Source organism: Halyomorpha halys, unplaced genomic scaffold (genome assembly GCF_000696795.3).
Source record: "Halyomorpha halys isolate HHAL.00 unplaced genomic scaffold, Hhal_1.1 Scaffold343.1, whole genome shotgun sequence".
In the NCBI taxonomy this organism is placed as follows: Eukaryota; Metazoa; Arthropoda; class Insecta; order Hemiptera; family Pentatomidae; genus Halyomorpha; species Halyomorpha halys.
This window is the reverse complement of record NW_027109758.1, coordinates 526,492-536,346: the sequence shown is the minus strand read 5'-3', so window position 1 is coordinate 536,346 and position 9,855 is coordinate 526,492.

Here is a 9,855-nt window from a genome sequence, read left to right as displayed (position 1 = left end):
CACATTTTTTATTTATTGTTATAATTATTATTATTTAATCATTTATATTTTATATAAATATGTGTGACTGAACTATTTTGTCATTATTGCCAGCGTCCTTAAGTGAGATAGAATATAATATTCTAAAATAAGGTTTCAATATAAAATAACAGACATTGAAAAGTAACAAACATTTAAAAAAGAGTTAAACATAAAAGAAGTACTTTTCTTGATTTTTAGATCAAGAAGCAAAATAAGCAAAAGCGTTAAAATCAAGAAGTCTCTATAAGTAGATCACTTTCTATCGAAATCAGTGATGAATTGCTCAATCTCTTTTGAAGCATTTCTAATAAATAAATTATTTTCTATGACTAAATATACTGCATTTTAATAAATTAAAAATCATTCCATTTGATGTTTCAAAACAAATTTGAACTAAAGAAATGACTTTTCGTAAGAAACTCTGGGGAAAGTACATCTTAGTTCACAATCGATTCAATTCAATTTATCGATCACAGGAGTTAGGCGCCCTATGCATCGTTGGGCTTAGCGGACTCATAGCGTAAAGGTGGAACACTGTTCAAGGTTATGATTCAAGGTAATAATTATGAATTTAAATAAAAATAAAAAATTGACTTAGTTACATGACCGCAAATTATTCGATAAAATAATGTTAAATAAACTACTTACTGATTAAATAAATACAAAAAAGCTAACCGTGAACTATTTTAGTAAAGTACCTTATTTTAAATTGTTATCTGAGCTTGATGTGTATACTCTAATCCTATTGAGTATGTTTTCCTCTAACAATTTATCTTAGCGAGGAGAAACGGCTAGAGTAATGGTGTTAGCTTGCCAAGTTGTTTACCTTTAATCCAACATCTCTTTACTTGATTATCCAATTAGAGGCACGGTTCGTGCAGTTATCTTGTTCTCTCAGGGCAAGGAGTAACTCCTTTCTTCAACACGACGGCTTACTAGGTTCCGAGAAAATACTCTGCCCATAATAATAAGGATTATGATATAATAACAATGTTTCATAAAAACGGTACAATTATTTTTAAAAATTCACACCCTGGGTAATGATAAGGATTTGTGACCGTAGGTGCCGGCGTTAAGGGAAGAGCAAGGCAATATCTACCCACCCTCATTATTTTCTGAAGGGGTTAGAAACCAATATATATTTCCTTATCTTTTATTTTAAAATAACTCATAAAGGAGTTGAATAAATAATTATCATTCCATTGAAAACAATCAGATTTAATAAATAAAGTAAAATATTCCTATAAGAGATTAATATAAACTTTTTTTTATTGTGTTCCACGACTTTTCACCTAAATGTTTAAAATGACTCTCTCAGCAGAGTATTTGTGCTATGTGTAAAAATTTGTGTCAACATGACAGATAGTTGTCGAGCAGGTAATACCACGACAGTGAGAAAGTATGATGGAACTTGTTTCGTGCTGTACATGAACCAAATCTCGCTTTAACTTGGGTAATGAATCATAAAGACTGATATTACATACAACAAACCTTACAAAAGATAAATAATTAACAGTGAATATACAACTTTATAAGTTATATATCCGGTTGATGTTATGGGTTTATAAGTTGTGACAGTTCACCGTCATGGCTACATGTGCCAATTAGCTGTCGAGCCATCTAGGCATGGTCGTTAACATGTTGATAGTACAACCAACTATGAAGAAAATCCTGATAGTATGACTACTTTTTTTTTTTATTTTTTTTTTTTATGGCCCCTTCCTGGTCATTTCTGACATACGGGAGGGGGAGGGGGTGTTATCTACAGGTCACCACCCTAGATGGTGAGGGTTAGAAAACCGTGGTGGGAGGTCTCAAATTTTTATTCCATGGAACCGCCATAGAAATAAAAATCGACCGTCTAAGCCGGATTCGAACTAGCGCCGTTGCATTCACGAGCTAGTCAATGTTGGCGCTTTAACTCACTCGGCTACGAACGGCCGTACTGTCACGACAGAAAGTATATACATGAAGGTAGAGACTATGACAGTACCACGATTAATCACCATCACCAGAACACCTCTCCTCTCCCCCGCAATATTTTCATATTGCGGGGGCCTACGTTTAGGCCGTTAGATGGAGTAATCTTTAGAGTACTTCTTCTACGCTAGATGTTACCAGATACACAAAATACAAAAGAGAAAAATTAATACGAATCAACAAAATTTTCGGTCTTGAAAATATTATCAATATCAATTTCAAAACTATCCTATTTGAAATTAATGCCTTTATAGGTCTTTTTTTAAAAATTATCTCGGCCTATTGAACAGAATTATATAAGTTTTGGGATAGTAAAATAATTTTACCAAGACATGTTTCAGAACTTTAATATAAATTTTAGTCTGTATTAGCTAAAATTTTATTTTATTTTTTTTTATTTAATTAATCACAAGGACGATGGCCCCCAATACCTCCACAGCGATACTTCTCATCCACAAAACTTCATCGTCCTGCTTACTTAATAAAAATGTATCCCTGTATTTTTTTCTTTATGTCTGTACACCAGATATAAGTAATTTAGTGTTTTTCTCTCTAATCCTTGTTCTGAAATTCCCTCCAAATTAAAACCCCACAAAAGTATGGTTCCCACCAAAATTCACAACCTCTTAAAAATATTCCCTTCCAGAAAAAAAGTTTATAATGGCGCAACATCTGTGTTTCATATTTAATGGGTAAATACTTTATATTCAACAAAATATAAAAAATAAAGTTTCTTGTTTTCAAACATCATCCTGCTTCATATTAAGAAATAAATTCATTTCAAATTAGAGCAATCTTTAAAAAAAATACTCGGAATGAGATTAAATATCTCGGAAATAATAATAGAAGAATAATTACAATAATTAAAATTTAATTTTAATTAAAAGACGCTTTTTTAAATAAAACGTCAAAATGATATTGGAATAATTAATACAAAGCCATCTTAGTAATGGAATCTGTTCGTTAAATTAAACCAAACTTAATTAAATTTTACCCTTCCCTCCTTCGTCGAAATTCCCCAAAGACATTAAATATTTATTTATTTTTTACTTTTAATATAACCAAACTATTGCAAAAAATAGTTTTATAGAGTGTCCCATTACATGGAATATTACAAAGATGTGGGTATTGGCTTAATACATGCTTTTATAGACAACTGATAGAACTCTCCTACTAGTTAAATTACTACATACTAATCAATAATGAAAAATATTTTAGTTGAGAAATGACTCAGAGATACTGTCATGAAATTAAAATATTAAACAAAAATGCTCACCATTATATTCGTTATGAGTTCTTCCCATTCCGTCATCCATTCTTCCTTCATCTTGCTCTGCCTCCTCAGCCTTCCACGGTGCTGGATGTACTCAAAATTTTGTGGAATGGTAGTTCTAAGAATATCGGACATTTTTGAAGAAGCCATCGGTACCGAGAAGCGCGAAAGACTGATAACCGCCAAACTCTTAAGTGGCATTACCAACTACAACTATCATGAAAAAAAAATTTACGCGGCTCCATGGTAAAAAGAACAAACAAAATTATAAAAAAATCTCCACATTGGTTTACTATAATGACGATTTTAACTCACATATAAAACTTTTTTTTTTAATTTCTAATAAATATATTATATTCATTTTAATATATGTATATTATTATAGTTCATATAATTATAATATATGTACATTGTTATATTTATCTTATTAAATTAATTAATAATATTTAATATACATACATAATTCCTCAAATGAGTTATGGATTTCTGAAAAAATATACTAGATCATAAAATTATTGTTTTATACTAATTTTACAGATTCTAAAAATGTATGAAATAATAAAAATATAAGAGATACAAATAATCATTAAATTATGAAGTCATTTCAATCATATTTTTTAATTCATCAAATAACTTACTCATGTTTAAACAATTAAAAATATAATATCAACATAAAAAAGCTCATAAAAAATACATCCACTTTTATTACCAAATTATGTATTTACTAAAGGAGAGGGTGGGGTAATTAACAAATAATTATAGATAATTTCACAATTTTGCCAATCCTAAAGCCAAAATTTGGTTAAGGCAGAGGTAGATGGCGAGAATAAATCTTATTTGCTAACTTGCCACTCATACCTCTTGGCTTCTCACCAACTCATACACAGTAATAATAGGATTGAAAGAGATTAACTTGAAAAAAATTGCAAGCGGCTGCCCAACTGTGTTGACTTACTGATGAACACAGCATACTGATAAGCCCAATAGCCAATATTAAAAACAAAGTTAGATTTGGAAAATAAATTACATATAGAATATTCATAATTGTTTTTTCTACCACCACCATAGAATCAGACGAAGCCAAGGTTTATTATACAATGGGGGTAAATGATTAAGTGCAGAATAATAGTACCAGCTCTGGTATTTTTTCAATACCCAAATAAATTTTCATAAATTTTGTATATATTTTTATAACTGTTATTCAAGATTAATTATAAATTTCTTTTCATTCATTTTTTAATATTTTGTCTATTATAATCTTTAATACTTTTAAGCATATTATTACAATAATTCGTTTACATCATAGATTTTTTATAAATATTTTGGCCTGATATATTGATATATTTCGCAACTGTGAACAACAATTAATTCATACTTCAAGTACCTTAATCAGAGGTGAATTTAGGAGGACAAAGGACAGTGCCCCAGGTGCCTGAGAAGGGTCCCCACCAAGGAAGTGTAATAAATGGATCTTTACAGAAAAAATTATAATTTCAGTGAAACCTTAGATTCCTCTGAGGCTACAGCAGTCATACCCAGTAACGTCCTTAGAAGACTGAAGAGGAGCTGAATATGGGATCTCCTCATCTAAAAATTAACTTCATCATGTCTGGAGAAGTAGTCGCTGGGTACTGTTTTTTCTCAGGCCATTTCCATATGTGCTACTATAAAGTTCACTGGCTGTCCAACTCGCAGAGGCCCCTCACCTCCAGATATTACAATAAGAGTTTTCCACAGAGCAAGAATCTCAATACCTAGATAAGTATTTCACTAAGACCCGTTCCCGGTCATCAGATTTCTATACAAAGGCTCACCGAACTGCTGCTTTCGATAGATCGTTCATTATTCGAGCCCCATCCTTATGGAACTCCATCCCTTCCAATGTTCGTCTCTCCAATACCCTTCCTACCTTTAAATCCCACCTGTTCAATCATTTCTTATGCATTCAGACCCCATAAAATTGTAAATCAATATAATTGTTAATATGTATGTAAACTATCATTCTTAATTATTAACATAGTTTTATTTTCTCTTTTTTATTTATTCATTTTTTTATTGTTCAACTGATAAAAGTGAGAAAGTAACTTATAATTATTTTTTATAATGACTGTTTATATTTCTTGTATTTTTGTTTAAGTATCTCTGAGGCTCCTCAGCCCTCATCTGTTGATTTCTCTGTATTATTCTAAAGGGACTCGTCCCAGAATAAATAAAGTATCATTATTATTATTAAAACCTTTAAGTACCCACAGTAGAAAAACGTAGTACTCCTTTTGAATAATGTTCTTCACATAATGCATTTATTAATTCATGTTTATTTTCTGTTTTAGAGGGATTAGAAAAAAATGGTTGTAATTTCATTTGACAAGTACAAAAGATCTAAAGTTTGCATTCACTTTTATGAACTAGTTTGTATTTTTATATCACTAGAAATATTTCATCTTGAAGATTATAATAAAAATAACACTATTTCTATTGGTATAAAAGAAATATATTATATTAAATAACTATAGCCAACCTATTTGGGCCAATCAAAGCTTGAGGATATGAGTTCAAGAAGAGTCCATACGCTCATCAGCCATTATTAAATAAGATGGAGAACTTGGTCATTTACTCTGTTTAATTTCTTCATTTGGAAGAGACAATATCTTGATCCATTATCTAGGAATTGATTTATAACTTGTTGTTATGGAGCCCTTTTTGCACAGAATCTTCAAGTGGTTTCATTTTTATGAATACTAATTCTTCTTAAATAGTTCCTTTTATTATTAATAATTATAATTTATTTCTTCAGTTCAATGGCAAAATAGCCTTTATTTAATAGCCTTCTGTATATAACCTGTGGCTAAGGGTATACAATTGTTTATACTTATTTTTTTTTCTTTTCAGGAAAAGAAACCCTCATCACTTCTTATCATCTTTATTTTATATTCTTAACATTTTAGGCATCATGTAATGTATACATATACCTACTATATAGTAGATTTATGTAGTAAACTTCAAATCAGATATAAAAAGAATGAGTCAACATTATGCTGACATCATTAACAAAATGAAAATTTAACAATAATCAGTATAAGGCCCCAAATATATTTTAACAAGAAAGGACGAAATCAGACTAAACCCTTTCAAATAAATAAATAAGCAGTTGCAAGAGTGTGAGATGTAAATAGAAGTCTACAAAAAATTATGTATAATTAAAAATTGAAGCAATACATATGAATAATATATTTTGTTAAATATTATGGGGAAAAAACAACATCAATGTCAAGAATAAAGATATGATAAAATTTAATCATCAGGACAGATTCCTCTAAAGGGTACATCAAGTAATTGAGATAATTACATAAAAATAATCAGCTTTTCTCAAGTCATATTGTGATTGTAATCAATATACAATATGTTAATATAATTGCAAATGGTGTAAATCTAAAAGTGAATGCAAAGGTTGATAAGAGCTAACTTCTTCTAATGTAATAATTTATTGATGGACTGACATTATTGTAGACAATATTTCCAAAATGTTGCACAAAAGATAGTATAAAAGAGAAAACAAGTGTAAGAGTTTTTTACCTTGAAAAGAAAAAAAATAAGTACTAAGAATTTTATAACCTTAGCCCTAGATTATATAATAATCATTAAATAATTAATAATTTTAATAATTATTAAATAAAGACAATTTTGCCATTCAACGTTCTTTAATTTTTTCCCTCAAAATTGCTACCAGTACTAACAGAATAATACATCTCACCTGCAGTTCTCTTCCTGTAAGCTTCTGATCTTTTATATTAATTGATAGCAAAATTGTCACTTGTACCCCTTTACGATTAACCTCCTCATATATATATCTTATGTTATTGATTGTTCCATTAAAAATAACTTAGAAAGTTTATAATAAATCAGGTAAATTTGTAAGAATCTATTGTATTTGAAGAATTGTAGTACCATAATTCATAATTTCTTTTTTGTGTGTATTAAGGCATATTTCTGCAGACAATTTTGATATGAATAACAAATTTATCCACAACTGGCTAAAATGTACATAAAAAAAAAGTAGTGTACTTATCATTGTTATTGTTAACTAATAAATATAAATAAACACATCATTAGAAAAAAAAAAAATGGTTTCTCCTCTAGCAGGAAGGAGCTATGGAACAGATATGGACTGACCCTATTGCAATGTCCTCAAAATCTCTCCTAAAGCTTCATAGGTCACTCAGCAACTCCCCAGAGGCTGAGTGAAGGAATACCACTTACTTCTTGGTCCCATAATCATGTTAATTCTTTAAGAATCTTTAGTAATTTAAACAGTTCTAAAATTATTTTCATAGGTTTAGTTTTTATTAACTAAAAAAAGTTCAATATAACAAACAAAATATTTAATAGCTCAAGAGAAAAGAAATAACATTCGTAGACTATATGTTATTAAAGCAAACAGTTTTATGAATTGAAACAAGTTAATTGGCATTAACATGATGCAATTATTATTATTACTTTAATCAGACAGTGACTCCTTCCTCAACATTGAAAAAATCAAGCCAAGTAAAAAAATTGTTTTTTCATGAAAGAAGTTTTATTTTCCACTTCTTTCATCACTTTAATTTTATTAATTTCATTCTGTACAATTATTTACTTTATGTCATTCTGTTTATACTTTATTTTTTGTGTTCATTGGTTATAATCTTGTTCTTTCTTCTTAGGCTAGAAATTCTGGCCGAAACGTTGGCATGATTAAATTAGTTATTTCAACATATTTGTGTTATATTCTGACCACATGCCCCAACCATCTTCTCCTCATATATTTCATCCACGGTCAACTATCTCTCATCATAAAAATAATTGTTTTTCAAATTATTCAAAACAATAATTAAATTCTCCACCAGACAAAACAAAAAAATCTAAATTGGACCAATATTAGCAAAGTTACAGCGTATTCCTCTTCAGAACCATGATTATTTTTTAAATATTCCATGCAAGTTCTCACAAACACTCGCATCTTTTTATCTATCTATACTGTTTCATAAATCTATAGATTTTTTTTTTAATGCACTAATCTCAAGATCTACCAGTCAAATTTAAAAACCCTTTTTGTGTTTTTGTGGGCAAGGAAACAACGGTTAGAAAAACTATAAAAAACATGTAAAATTTAAAAATATAATAAAATAAAAAAACAGGGAGATACTAAAATCTGTTTTCTTTTCAGCTATTTTTTAAAAAATCTAATTCATTTTATTACAGGCCCTAGAGGCTGGAATCTATATAATATATTTATATATAATTGACTTGACATTATATATATTCATTTATAATCGACTATATAGTATATTCATATATAATTGACTTACTCATTTTTTTCTTGTCCTAATAGTTTTTACAATCCCAGATCTACTTTCCTACAGAACAGTGAAATCACTTATAAGCGCTTATTATAAGGACAGGACAAGTGCTAGACACAAAGTTCAAGCGGAAGGAAATAAGTGGGAGAGCCTACTGGATAAGGAAAAAAGAATCCCAGGCAATCTTAGCAGAGCTGAGAGAGTGGCCTGTTTTCGGCTAGTGACAGGACATGATCTGCTCCAAAAACACCTCCATCGAATTGGCATCGTAGATTCCCCGAAATGTCCTCTATGCAACATGGGGGACATGGATGGGGACCATCTTTTGGGGTGTGTTGGTCTGGAGAATATTGAGCGAGATACGGACGAACTAAGAGGACGAATAAAATTGTATTGGGCTGCGAGAGGGAAAATGGCGTAATAGCCCACTTCCTGTGGCGTAGGGAAAAAAAAACAATCCCAGATCTAAGTTTTTAATATAATTTTAGAATTAGAAAAAAAAACTTAAGATATTCTCTGTCCTTTATAAATAACATTTAGCAACAAAAACAAAACAAGACAGAAAGTTCATTGAGGAAAGCTTTAGGATATACACCGTGATATGACCCATAGGTATGAAGCGTGACCATTTAATAAAAAGCTTCCGAATATATGTGGCCATAATCGTTCTTTATTGAGAACAAAGTGTACCACTTTTTTTTTTGCTTCTATATCAATAATAAAATCAGCTAATATATAAACTGACAACCAATCTAGCCTACAGAGATATTAGACCATGATTTTCCTTTAATACTGAAACGTTAGTTACTCCCAATGGCTTAAGCTAGACATGTCATAAAAGAGGAACTTTGTTTTCTTGTTTAAACTTTAAATAACTGAAAAGTACTGGCTAAATACAGATTATTAATAAGAATATAAAACCAAGAGAATAAATACATTCAAACAAATTCTAATAACAATGATAATAGCATTAATAATGTTAATAAGGTAAGGAATTTTATGAGAAAAAAGATCATCATGCAAAGGTTTTGTGTTGGGCTAAAGAAATCAGTCAATGCATTTAATTTACAATAAAAAAGTATTTTATTAATTTTCAAAACTACTTACAGTAAATTACAAAAAAATTAAGCAAATAATTTAATCTAATAATTCACAATATTCTTTTTACAATTATTTTTGTAATTGTGACTATTTTTATCAAAATTATACAATTTTTATACAATTGATCATAATTTGGAAAATTAT